This window comes from Pelophylax lessonae (genome assembly GCF_965119305.1).
Source record: "Pelophylax lessonae genome assembly, chromosome: 6".
Taxonomy (NCBI): Eukaryota; Metazoa; Chordata; class Amphibia; order Anura; family Ranidae; genus Pelophylax; species Pelophylax lessonae.
The window spans coordinates 261,262,477-261,277,692 of record NC_138773.1 but is presented as its reverse complement, the minus strand read 5'-3'; positions in this window follow the sequence as shown (position 1 = coordinate 261,277,692).

Below are 15,216 nucleotides of genomic sequence, written 5' to 3'. Positions count from 1 at the left end.
TGTGGGGAAAAAAAATGATATATATTTTATTTGGGTAAGCATTGCATGACCGCCCAATTGTCAGGTAAAGTAACATAGTTCCATATCACAAAAAGTGGCCTAGTCATGAAGGGGGATAAATCTTCCAGAGGTCAAGTGGTTAACAGCTCCTGTACAGTGCAGGGGACAGCTGGGCAATGCAGAGGCAAGAGAGGCACCCGTCCCAGCTGTGCCCCTGCAGCATGGTGCCCAAGGTGGGTGCCTCTTCTGCCTCAGCCCAGTTATGGAACTTCTCTCTTGTTTATACTGTCTGTGACTCCATTTAGGGTTTGCTCTCACTAACACTTCTTTAAAGCGGTAATAAACCCAAAACCAAAAATGTAATGTATTGCAACTTACCAATCAGTAGATGTGATGGCTGCACTCGTTTTCTTTTTTTAGGCTTTTTCCCCTCTGTTTTCCCCTGTTGATATGGCCAGTAACACACCCCCTGTAATAGAGTGCCTTTATTCTTGATGAAGGAGCACAGGGGGCACCCTTGGACAGCAGCATTGTCAGTCTGAGGAAGAGGGGAGTGTTAGATGTATTAGCAGATTTAAATACACTAACAAATTGAAGCCAAACTCCAGCTCTAACTTTAAGCAGTTTCAGTATTTTTTTTTTTATTTTAGAATAAAGGATTTACATAAATAAAGCTGCCTATTGTAAGTACCCTTGCCAGTGCTAAATGGTCTGTCTCAACCCTGTGACTGATAGATCTGCAAGAGAGCTTCTTCTTTCAAAAAAAAACAACAGGCTTAGGCTAGGTTCACATATGTGAATTAGATGCATCCAATTCGCATAACATGTGAGTGTGACCTGGTTTCAATGGAGTCGGTTCACACATGTCCGGGGCGGCCGCGGTTTTGAAAAGGGTCTTGTGCGTTTTTGGGTCCGCTTCAGGTGCGGACATAGGCAAAAATCTGCATCTGAATCGCACCTGAACGGGTGAACAGAAAGGCACAGGACACTGGACTGCAAACCGCAGCCGCATATATGTGAACTCAGCCTTACTGGATGGATTACCAGATGACGCTAGAAGAAAAAAGGTCTAAAAAAGTAAACTAATGCAGCCTACATAAAATAAGCTGGTTTACATGGGATGAAGGTGTGCCTCAGTCCCAAATTGTATATTCACAAACACAGTTCATTGCCCACGGGACTTTAACCACCTCCCACCCGGGCCATTGTAGATATACGGCCAGGTGGGAGTCTCGTCCTTCTGAATGGACGTTCCGGAACGTCCTTCAGAAGGAGCGAGATCGCGCCGCCGCGGGCACGGGCAGCGGCGCGATCCCGATGTGCCTGTGTCCCTCGGACACAGCGCAACAAGATGCGTCAGGAGGGCCCTGTGATTGGCCCTCCTGATCACATGACGGCTGTGTCCAATCACAGCCGTCATGCAATGTAAATACAGCCGTTGTGACGGCTTCGATCTCTTCTCCTCCCTGACAGATCCTGTCAGGGAGGAGAAGAAGAGGATCGATACTGGAGCTGGGGTGATCAGTGAGTATTTCTAAGTACTCACTGATCACAGGGGGGGTCTGTGCTGGTAATCAGATGATTGATTACCAGTGCATCCCTGGGGGGAGGGGATGCCACTAGAGCCACCAGGGATGCCCACCCATGACCACCAGGGATGCCCACCATGGCCACCAGGGATGGCAAACAGCCTGCCAGTAGTGCCCTCCTATCAGTGCTGCCCACCAATGCCATATATCAGTGCTGCCCACCAGTGCCCGTTATTGCCATCCACCAGTGCTGCCCACCAGTGCCCATTATTGCCCACCAGTGCTGCCTATCAGTGCCCATCAGTGCCCCCCATCAGTGCCCATCAGTGCCCCCATCAGTGCCAATCAGTGCCGCCCATCAGTGCCGATCAGTGCCACCTATCAGTGCCCACCAGTGCCCATCAGTGCCGCCGATCAGTGCCCATCAGTGCTGCCTATCAGTGCCCATCAGCGCTGCCTATCAGTGCCCACCAATGCTACATATCAGTGCTATCTATCAGTGCCACATATCAGTGTCCATCAGTGCTGCATATCATTGCTACCTATCAGTGCCCATCAGTGCTGCATATCAGTGCCACCCCATCAGTGCCACCCCATCAGTGCCACCCAATCAGTGTCTCCTCATCAGTGCCTGTCAGTGCGGCATCATCAGTGCAGGAAAAAACGTATCTATTCACAAAATTTTATAACCTAAACAAAAAAACGTTTTTTTTTTTTTCAAACTTTTCTGTCTTTTTTTATTTGTTCACCAAAAAAGAAAAAACCTGACAGTGATCAAATACCACCAAAAGAAAGCTCTATTTGTGGGGAAAAAATGACACAAATTTGGTTTAGGTACAATGTTGCATGACCGCGCAATTGTCATTCAAAATGCAACAGCGCTAAAAGATGAAAATTGGTCTGGGAAGGAAGGGGGTTTAAGTGCCCAGTATTGAGGTAGTTAAAGAGTCACACCCCAGAAAAAAATGTCAAATCTACAAAATAATTTATTGTTCCACATCAAAACATTGTACATACATTTAAAAACATGTTTTCATATATTGTTGCCAATCAAGGTACATAGGTGAACCGCATTAAAACAAAGTTGTAAACCTTCCATAGAAATGGGTGATCTGTGCTGGTTTTCTCTACGCGTTTCACAAAATAAAAAACTTGCGTGCTCAGGAGAGGCACAGATGAATAAGATTGGTTAAATAGTTTCAGATGAACTCCACATATGTACAGTAACCAGATAGATGAACCAATAAACTTAGTCAATCTTCCAAGTGTATCTCAATATAACAAATCGGACAGAGTCACCCAGTCGTACACCATTTTCCCCCCGGGAGCTGTGGGGGGGGGGGGGGTGTATTGACCGGTTGCTGTGGAGGGGTATTGTCCAGCCACTCACACTGCATATCCCCCATAAGACAAGAGAAGGCGCAGTTAGATGTCTAGCCAGATCCTTAAACCTGTATGACCCATTCGCCAGAGACAGACCAGAATCCGCAACCTAAAGTCCACTCGAAGGGTGAAAGGTGCAGCCATCATATCTAATAATTGGTAAGCTGCAATATAATACATTTTCGCTTTTGGGTTTACTACTGCTATAGCATACCCTTTAACCACTTGCCGACCAGCTGCCACCTATATGCAGCGGAGGGTCAGCATGTTCCTGTGAATCGCCGTACCTGGGAGCGATCCTGGGGGGGGGGGCGCGCACCCACTTGCTAGCAGGAAAGCCGATCCACAGGGCCGGCGGCCGCAATTGCCGCCGGGCACCCGCGATTGCTCCCCGTGAAGAGAGAACTGCGGTTTGCTGTTGTAAAGCAGACCGTTGTTCTCTCAGCTATCAACACAGAGCTCCTGTGATCCTTCTATTTAGGAACACAGGTCTCTGTATTGATTTCACAAGCCCATCCCCCCACAGTCAGAAAACACCCCTAGGCTCACATTTAACCCTTTGATCGCCCCTGGGTTAACCCCTTACCTGCCAGTGTCATTATTAGTCCCGGTTCACACTACCGCGACTTGTCAGGCGACTGGTTAGCCTGACAAGTCGCGGTCCATTCTGTGCTACGGGAACCGTTCTAATAAGAGCGACTCAAGTCGCTCCGACTTAGAAGATAGTTCCTGTACTACTTTGGGGCGACATCGGAGCGACTTGCATTGACTTCCATTATGTGAAGTCCGGTGCACGCGACTTCACAGGTCGCCCCCGAAGTCGGATCGCCATAGTGTGAACCGACACTTACAGTAACAGTGCATATTTGTAGCACTGATTACTGTAGTAATGTCACTGGTCCCCCCCCCCCCCCCAAAAAAGTGTCAAAAATGTCAGTTAGGGGCCGATCTGTCTGCCGTAATGTTGCAGTCCAACTAAAAATCACTGATGGCCGCCATTACTAGTAAAAAATAAATAAATAAAAGTGACATAAATCTTTCCTATAGTTTGAAGACGAGATAACTTTTGTGCAAACCAATCAAAATACGCTTTTTGGGACTTTTTTTTTTACCAAAAATATGTAGCAGAATACAAATTGGCCTTAAACGATGAAAACATTTGATTTTTACATTTTGGGGGGGGGGGGGGGGGAATGTTATATAGCAGAAAGTAAAAAAATATTGTTTTTTTTTCTGAATTGTTGCTCGTTTATGGTGCAAAACAAAAAAATACCGCAGAGGTGATCATATACCACAAAAATAAAGCTCTATTTGTGGGAAAAAAAGGACATCAATTTTATTTGGGTACAGCGTCGCACGACCACGCAATTGTCCGGTAAAGTAACGCAGTGCCGAATCGCAAAAAATGGCCTGGTCATGAAGAGGGATAAATCTTCCAGTCCAGAAGTGGTTAATGACATTCCTCTTTATCATGTCTCTCCAACCTTTACCATGTATCACTGAATACACATAAAATGATGATGTATCTGACTACAGTGTTTGCATGCCTGAACATCAGCCATGCCCTCTTGTCTACATCTCTCATTAAATCTCCTCTGTAATTACAGACATAGTGGGATCACTTATGAATATGACCAAGGAGCTCTGTCTCATTAGAGGAACCAGTCAAAGGACGGTTATGACACAACATCCAAATATGAGTCATGTGTGAGCAGTCTGAGCTGAGCCCTGAATTAAACAGCAGAAAACCTCAAACACATTGCACCGGCGAGCCCTTAGAGGAGCAGTGACATCATCACCCCCCCCCCGCTTGGAGTGTCTGCTGATGCTTTCCGTGTTACTGTGTGCTGGTGTCTACCCCGTGTACTAGGTTGCCCCTCCTGAGCTTTTCTTTTGATTATTACCTAGCTGGTGTTATGTTAATCCAAAGGCATTATCAACACAGAATAAACATGCAGATCAGGGGTTCTGACTTTTTTTTGACTGCTCCGGTTGACTTGGTTCTATCTCTAGAAGCAGCCAGGAAATTAGCATTTACCGAAGAAGTATTTCTTCCAGTATGGATACTCTCATTCAGACCTATACAGTCCATAGTGATCAGCCATTTATGTGTGCTGCCAAAGCACCAAAACTGACCAAAACTCTGGCATACCCTGTGCTTTCTGATGCAGCGCACCACAGCAAACTGTACTTCATCACCGTACGTTGTTGCGTAGAAAGTCTGTTGCTTTAGGGCAGTGGTCTCCAAACTGCGGCCCGGGGGCTAGTTGTGGCCCTTTGCTTGCATTTATCTGGCTCTTGGGGAATTATTTCCTCCACTGTCAGCAACAGTGGGCCATAGTTCTTGCCACTCTATTATTACTACTGACACCAAAGATGGGGCCATAGTCCTCTGACACTAGCGATGGGACACTATTCCTCCCACTGACACCAATGATGGGGCACTATTCTTCCCACCGACACCAATGATGGGGCACTATTCTTCCCACTGACACTAACATGGGGACACTATTCCTCCAACTGACACCAATGACGGGGCACTATTCCTCCCATTATTACCAATGATGGGGCACTATTCTTCCCACCGACACCAATGATGGGACACTATTCTTCCCACTGACACTAACATGGGGACACTATTCCTCCAACTGACACCAATGACGGAGCACTATTCCTCCCATTATTACCAATGATGGGGCACTATTCCTCCCACTGACACCAATGATGGGACACTATTCCTCCCACTGACACCAATGATGGGACACTATTCCTCCCACTGACACCAATGATGGGGCACTATTCCTCCCACTGACACCAATGATGGGGCACTATTCTTCCCACTGACACTAACATGGGGACACTATTCCTCCAACTGACACCAATGATGGGACACTATTCCTCCCACTGACACCAACGATGGGACACTATTCCTCCCACTGACACCAATGATGGGGCGCTATTCCCCCACTGACACCAATGATGGGGCACTATTCTTCCCACCGACACCAATGATGGGGCACTATTCTTCCCACTGACACTAACATGGGGACACTATTCCTCCAACTGACACCAATGACGGGGCACTATTCCTCCCATTATTACCAATGATGGGGCACTATTCTTCCCACCGACACCAATGATGGGACACTATTCTTCCCACTGACACTAACATGGGGACACTATTCCTCCAACTGACACCAATGACGGAGCACTATTCCTCCCATTATTACCAATGATGGGGCACTATTCCTCCCACTGACACCAATGATGGGACACTATTCCTCCCACTGACACCAATGATGGGACACTATTCCTCCCACTGACACCAATGATGGGGCACTATTCCTCCCACTGACACCAATGATGGGGCACTATTCTTCCCACTGACACTAACATGGGGACACTATTCCTCCAACTGACACCAATGATGGGACACTATTCCTCCCACTGACACCAACGATGGGACACTATTCCTCCCACTGACACCAATGATGGGGCGCTATTCCCCCACTGACACCAATGATGGGGCACTATTCTTCCCACCGACACCAATGATGGGGCACTATTCTTCCCACTGACACTAACATGGGGACACTATTCCTCCAACTGACACCAATGACGGGGCACTATTCCTCCCATTATTACCAATGATGGGGCACTATTCTTCCCACCGACACCAATGATGGGACACTATTCTTCCCACTGACACTAACATGGGGACACTATTCCTCCAACTGACACCAATGACGGAGCACTATTCCTCCCATTATTACCAATGATGGGGCACTATTCCTCCCACTGACACCAATGATGGGACACTATTCCTCCCACTGACACCAATGATGGGACACTATTCCTCCCACTGACACCAATGATGGGGCACTATTCCTCCCACTGACACCAATGATGGGGCACTATTCTTCCCACTGACACTAACATGGGGACACTATTCCTCCAACTGACACCAATGATGGGACACTATTCCTCCCACTGACACCAACGATGGGACACTATTCCTCCCACTGACACCAATGATGGGGCGCTATTCCCCCACTGACACCAATGATGGGGCGCTATTCTTCCCACTGACACTTACAATGGGGCACTATTCCTCCCACTGATACCAATTATGGGACACTATTCCTCCAACTGACACCAATGATGGGACACTATTCCTCCCACTGACACCAATGATGGGACACTATTCCTCCCACTGACACCAATGATGGGGCGCTATTTCCCCCACTGACACCAATGATGGGGCGCTATTCTTCCCACTGACACTTACAATGGGGCACTATTCCTCCCACTGATACCAATTATGGGACACTTTTCCTCCTACTGACACCAAAGATGGGGCACTATTCCTCTGACACTAGTGACGCAACACTATTCCTCCCACTGACAGCAATAATGGGGCACTATTTCTCTCACTAACAGTAATGATGGGCACTATTCCTTCCCCTGACACCATTGATGGGGCACTATTCCTCCCCCTAATACCAAAGATAGGGAATGGTTTACTTCCACTGATACCAGGAAATTTTCTACTCCCCCTGGCCAAAGTCTGTCCCTCTTAAAATCAGTAAACCGGCCCTTTGTTTAGAAAGTTTGGAGACCCCTGCTTTAGAGCATTAGGGTTTTACTGAAAATAAATGGCACCGCAATGCACTTATGAATGTATGGTGCATTATCATGAGTTTCTGCAACGCGTTAAGGTGGTGATGATTTAAGGTGGTGATGATTAAGTTCCCTATCATTGTATTTATTTATTTATTTGCATGTTTTTGCTGTTTGTGTCCTGTTGGAGGTGATTGTAGCCGTATTAGTGCACTTGAGAAAGAAATAATTGAGTACTCTATGTAAAACTTTTTTTATTTGCACTAAAATACAATTTTTCAGGACAAGGGGGATGTTCCCTTCTTTAAAATCCCAGCAGTACTAATTCACAAACGTTTTATTAGAATGTAAAAAAAAAAGCAATCTCTGAGGAAAAGAAAAAAAAAAAAGCAAACAAATGTACATGGTAATGGTAATAAAACGAACATAGCTAATAAGATAAGAAGAAGACCGAGGGAGAGCTATAGACTTGGGGGGAGGGGGGGTCAGTCAAAAATGTACTAGCAGTGGCGGCTGGTCATGTGGGGCACAGGGGTGCCGCCCCCTCTATCCATAGGTCCGGCCCCCTAATCTACATGCGGGGAGACAGACGCCTGGAGTTCAATGGGGCTTTTTTTTTTTTTAACCATGTGATTAGAGCCAGAGGCTCTCACAGGCTAAAAAAAAGGGTTGACAATAGCGAAAGAAAATTCACTATTGTCACCCGGATCCTCCTCCTGGCCAATCAGGAAGCGTGTTTTGAGACCCGTTTCCCGATTGGCCGAAAGGAGAAGCCATGCCATTGGGCATGGAGGAGGAGGGAGGAGACGCAGAAGACAGGGGGAAGAAGCCAAAGCCGCCGTCGCCGCCGCCTGCTGCTGCATCCAGGCAGGGTGAGTGAGTGGGGGGGGGGCAGTCCTGCCTGTCCTGTTCTGTCCTCTCCTGTCTCCTGTCTCTCTGTGGTCTGGGGGGGGGGGGGATTGTGTGCGGCCTGGTGTGGCCCGGGGGGGGGGGGTATGGTGTGGTCGGTCTGCCGTTCCCCCCGGCCCATGATGGAGCACCAGCCACCACTGGGTGCGTTATCCAGCACTTCCAGGTAGGGGGCACACGCTCGTGTCACTGGTAACCCGGCTGTGCTGTGATTATACACAGCAGAGGTCAATCAGGGGGTGCTGGCTAATGAATGAGCGCCAGCACCCGCCAATCATCGGGAAGAAACACAGGACAGAGCTCTGCTTATGTAAACAAGGCAGAACCCTGTCCTGCTTGTGAGGAAGTAATAGATTTTCTCTCCCCGCAAAGCAGGGAAAAAGTCCATCACTTCCCTTAGTAAAAGCACCACACACAGTACACCAAAGCACTGGTTTAGGCACACATTTAACCCCTAGATGTTTAACCCTTTCCCAGCCAGTGTCATTAGTACAGTGACAGTGCATATTTTTAGCATTGATCACTGTAATAATGTCACTGGTTCCCAAAAAGTATCAAAAGTGTCAGTTACGTGTCTGATTGTTTGCCACCAATATTGCAGTCCCGCTATAAGTCACTGATCGCTGCCATTACTAGTAAAAAATAAATAAATGAAAATTCCATAAAAATATCCCATTGTTTATAGATGCTATAACTTTTGTGCAAAACAATCAATATACGCTTATTGGGATTTTTTATTTTATTTTTTTACCACAAATATGTAGCAGAATACATATTGGCCTAAATTGATGAAGAAATTAGATTTTTTTATTTTTATTAATTTAGAATTTTTTTCAAAATTGTCGTTTTTTTTTATCATACTTTTATTATAATTTTCACAAGTACAAAAATAGTAAAACTTATTCCGATGAGCAGTGTACAGAGATCAGAAAAACAGAAGTAAGTACTTCAAACGGGTGGTTACAAATAACATATGGAGGCAGTATTGAGGGAGAACAGTGTGAACATTTGCTAGATGAGGGTTAGAAAGTATATAGTAGAGGACTTCAGGTTTGTCCATCTACCCAGACACCCCATATGGGAACATACTGCCTGGGGAGTAGACCAACCCACTCTACTGTAAAGACTATCCACCCCAAATCTTCATGACTTTACTAGAGCAGAAGTAGTAATAGTGAATTTAGTTACATAAGTATAACCTTCGGGAACCATAGTGTATACAAAGCAGTACAGTAAACCAACATACATAAGTGTGCTATCGAATATCAAAAATTGTCGGTCTTTTTTGTTCATAGCGCAAAAAATAAAAAGCCCAGTGGTGATCAAATACAAACAAAAGAAAGCATTGCATGACTGCTCAATTGTCAGCTAAAGTAACGCAGTGCTGTATCGCAAAAAATGGCCTGGTCACGAAGAGGGGGGAAATCTTCCGGAGGTCAAGTGGTTAAGGGCCTGTTCATGCAAGCGGCTGCCACTTGTAGAAACTAGCCCCATTGCACACAGTATGTGCCAACGGTTATCCACCCCTTTCACACAATAAGACTCATCGGGTCCGCCTGTCTATTTTTCAGGCAGGCCACCCATTTACCTCTATGGAGAGGCGGATGTCAGCAGACATGTGTCCGTTGCCACCCGCCTGGCATCCAAACCCTCAAGATCCACTGAAAACAGCAGTGTGGCGATACGTCCACCATCCGTCCAGCAGGTCGGATCAGATGAAAATGGACAGGCTGTCCGTTTTCATCCGATCTTCCCATAGAGGAGAGCGGAACTCTGACAGGTCTGCCTCTGCACATTGAGTGGAGACAAACCTATCATCCGCCTGCTCAGTGGGGATCAGCAGAGTGATCCCCACTGAGCAAGCGGAGTCCGTCAAAAGAGATCCACCCCAAGTGAAAGGGGCAAAAGACAGATTTGTACCCTGTACAAACCAATGGCTGGCTCCACTGCTGTTCGCATGTATGCGCTTATACTATCTATGCTAGCTGTTGCCAATAGGGCGTCTCACAGGCCCTGGGTGCAGACAATTTCCCCCAATGGTTGATGGCTCTGGCCACACATAAACTGGATGCAGCTATAACGTCCAATTTGTACTGTATATGGCCAAAGCACAGAATGCTGTTGTGTCCAGATGCTGAGTTTAGCTGCAGAGGAGTATAGCAAACTCATCTGAATGAGCCCTTAATGTAAGAGTTTTTATATATATATATATATATATATATATATATATATATATATTTTTTTTTTTTTTTTTTTTTTTTCCTACTATGTTAAGAACAAAAAAATATATATTTAAATCAGGTAAATATAAAAAAATCCCAATCAATATTTAATGTTTACCATGTGAAGCCTGCAGGTGGTAATCTATAGCCATTAACGCCAGCTTTCTGAAAGCTTTTTGACAACTATGTCAAGAATAGCCTGGTGAGCCGATAGGTGGATATAAATGGGCTTCTAATTACAGGAGATGCTTCTGGTTTCACGTATCAGTTTTGATTACTGGGTTGCTCTGTACAATGTGATAATGAGTACTTTCACCACTCGGAGTCCTTCACTGTGCTGTGGAGCAAAGGAAAGGTTTAAGATGCACTAAATAACCTGCTGTGACCATCAGGTATGTATTGTAGCAGGTCCGGGCATTCAGGTAAGGAGGGGCAGATATCACCCCACCTGTACATTTTCAGAAAATGTTCATGGCCACCCTCCTATTTTATGTTTTACGAACAACCCAAACAGCAAGTTTTACCAAGCAGAGACAGGCCTGTGTTCTAGATTAAGGAGGAATTTAACCTCCATCCCCCCTACTCCCTCCATCTTATTTGGAATTTTTTTTTGGGGAGGGGATCTGGTTTTGGCAGGGTACCTGCTGCCACTTTCACTCGGATTACCTAGAGAAACAGAGCAGAAGTTCAGCGTGCCCCTTTCATGCCCGCAATCTTCTAGGATACGGCACAGGTCCCAGGAGGCTGCAGGACCATTCACAGGGTGCAGTGCGGCTCACCCATGCACAGCGGATAGCCAGTTGTGAAGCCACAAGGAGTCACAGCCAGCTTCCCACAGTTGACATGCCTGTGCCAGGGACCCGAAGACCTTCAAAGAACCGGCCCGGGTAAGGACGGGGCTGGATCACTGGACAGGTGAGTGTCTGTATATTAAAAGTCAGCAACTACTAAACACACACTGTTTAATTTACATTATCCCTTCTATTTCTTTATGTGGATGATGGCACTGTAATTATTTTAATAAAAATAAATTTTTAATAAAAAAAAAAAAATACCTTTTTCCTAATCGATATACAGCTAGACATGACCAGATCTTTCCCTGTCTGTCTGCAGGGAAACATAAGCAGGAGGAGCTTCTAGTCCTCTGCTGTTGGTCACATGTTCAAAATAAAAAAAGAGTAAATATAAGTAAATATTATCAATAAACTGTTTTTAATTGGCATACAAATATATATTTGAAATTAAATATTTATTATTTTGCGGAAATACCATGGTGTGGGTGGATTTCTGCCAGTTACAGGCTGTGTCACACCCTCCAGCCTGTGTCTTACAATAAGAGGAAGGTGAAGCCTCCATTAATTTATATGTAATATCCCACCCATATTATGCTGGTTAGTGGGCATGGAGGAGGAGAGAGGGAGTGGGCTGTCATTTACCACTGTGTATACACCCACATGTGTGACTCTACAGTCACATGGGCTGCTCAGATGTGATAGGGAGAAAATGCTCAGCATAGAAACACACTGAAAACTGAGCATGAGCAGAGTTGCCACCGCAGCTCTGCAAATCCCTAGCTGAATTGGGGATTTGGACAGAAGGTGGAGAAAGAGAACAGCAGGATCAACCAGGTTTTTTGCAGAATACAGAAAACAAATCTCATAGTGACTGAGTGAGAATAAACAGCACGTGCATTTATTCATAGTTTTTTATGAGGTGGGTTTACTGACACTTTAAGGATGTGTCCATATTACACTTTTTTTGCAAAATAAAGCTTACACAGTACTTTGGCTGTAGCCTGAGCTGATTTATTGACTTTTAGGGCAAGCTACAGTTGAGCTTTAAAGATATTTTGCCCGAATACTGTTATGACACCATGTATTTGTCATTTTCTATAGAAAGCTTTTCAATAGCTCTGGAGAATGTGGATTCTGGTCAACCAGCCCAAAGGGAACTGTGGATTGGCGAACACACAATAAAATGTTGCAACTGTACACCACTTGCCTCGTCCATCTATACATATCAGATGTGGCCTTCACTGTCTGTTGTAGATGTCGTATGTAAAGAAAGTCCTTCTGGCCCAATACCTGTAATACTGCATTAATGAAAGATGTGCCTGATTAGGTTCTATGGATTTTATCAAAGTATAGCTAGAGATGGAAATGGTGTATGGGCAGACTCAAAGTGAAATTGCTGGTATTTGTAGATGAAGCTATTTTAGTCCTTCGGAATCTGCACTGATTGGTTTGCTGTTGAATGTAATACAATGGGGCTGAAGGTGAGCAGTTGTAAAAATCAGGCCATGGTACTCACTTTAAAAGAAGTAGAGCGCTCACTGTGGGGAGGTACTGCCAGGCCCGGATTGGCCAATCGGGAGAACCGGGAGAATTCCCGGTGGGCTGGTCGGGTTGAGGGCCGGTGACACCGGTGTTCTAAAATTTAGAACACAGCTGACAGAGAGGAGGCAGGACTGGTTGCTTAGCAGAGAGGAGGCGGCACGGATAGAATACATCCTCGGGTCTGAGAGGAGGCGGGGCTGAGGCGGGACAAACTGCTTAGCTGGGAGGAGGCGGGACGGAGGTAGAGAAAAAATGTAATCAGCAAGCTCTGCATTGTTACAATTATGCTCGACCTCCGTCCCGCCTCCTCCTAGCTAAGCAGTTCGTCCCGCCTCCTCTCAGACCCGAGGATGTCTTCTCTCCCTCCCACCTCCTCCCAGCTAAGCACTTCGTCCCGCCTCCGCCCCGCCTCCTGTCTCAGCTAAGTAATCTGTCCCGCCTCCTCTGTCAGCAGTGAACTAATGACGCCGGCGGGGCGCCATTTTTAAATCGAAATAAAAAAACTGCAGTGGCCCAGCAGTGGCGCTCGCCTCTCATCACGGCCAGGTAAGACCCCTCCACAGCCTCTAACCATCTCCCCCTGTACCATGCCCACAGCCTCTGACCATCTCTACCTGTACCATGCCCACAGCCTCTGACCATCTCTCCCTGTACCATGCCCACAGCCTCTGACCATCTCTCCCTGTACCATGCCCACGGCCTCTGACCATCTCTCCCTGTACCATGCCCACAGCCTCTGACCATCTCTCCCTGTACCATGCCCACAGCCTCTGACCATCTCTCCCTGTACCATGCCCACGGCCTCTGACCATCTCTCCCTGTACCATGCCCACAGCCTCTGACCATCTCTCCCTGTACCATGCCCACAGCCTCTGACCATCTCTCCCTGTACCATGCCCACGGCCTCTGACCATCTCTCCCTGTACCATGCCCACGGCCTCTGACCATCTCTCCCTGTACCATGCCCACAGCCTCTGACCATCTCTCCCTGTACCATGCCCACAGCCTCTGACCATCTCCCCCTGTACCATGCCCACAGCCTCTAACCATCTCCCCTTGTACCATGCCCACAGCCTCTGACCATCTCTCCCTGTACCATGCCCACAGCCTCTGACCATCTCTCCCTGTACCATGCCCACAGCCTCTAACCATCTCCCCCTGTACCATGCCCACAGCCTCTAACCATCTCCCCTTATACCATGCCCACAGCCTCTGACCATCTCTCCCTGTACCATGCCCACAGCCTCTAACCATCTCCCATTGTACCATGCCCACAGCCTCTGACCATCTCTCCCTGTACCATGCCCACAGCCTCTAACCATCTCCCCCTGTACCATGCCCACAGCCTCTGACCATCTCTCCCTGTACCATGCCCACGGCCTCTGACCATCTCTCCCTGTACCATGCCCACGGCCTCTGACCATCTCTCCCTGTACCATGCCCACAGCCTCTGACCATCTCTCCCTGTACCATGCCCACAGCCTCTGACCATCTCCCCCTGTACCATACCCACAGCCTCTAACCATCTCCCCTTGTACCATGCCCACAGCCTCTGACCATCTCTCCCTGTACCATGCCCACAGCCTCTGACCATCTCTCCCTGTACCATGCCCACAGCCTCTAACCATCTCCCCCTGTACCATGCCCACAGCCTCTAACCATCTCCCCTTATACCATGCCCACAGCCTCTGACCATCTCTCCCTGTACCATGCCCACAGCCTCTAACCATCTCCCATTGTACCATGCCCACAGCCTCTGACCATCTCTCCCTGTACCATGCCCACAGCCTCTGACCATCTTTCCCTGTACCATGCCCACAGCCTCTGACCATCTCCCCCTGTACCCCATAGACATGCATTATGTCCGTATATCATCCGCAAACGGATAGGATGATATGCAGACATACGGACCGGATGACACAAGTGTCATCCGTGTCCATAAAGAAAAAAAAAAAAAAGTGCCACAGCGGACAAAAAAACCAGAGCGGCCGTGTGAAAGAGGCCTTATGCCCTGTACACACGTGCAGATTATGTGCAGACTTTTGTCTGCAGACTTACCAAAACCATATAATATGAGGTCAAACCTAAACACTTTCAATTTGTATGCAATCCGGCAGGCTCTTGCACTACATAGAAAAGGTAAGTCTGCAGACAAAAGTCTGCAGATAATCTGCACGTGTGTACGGGGCATTAGGCTACTGAATTTGCACTGAATTG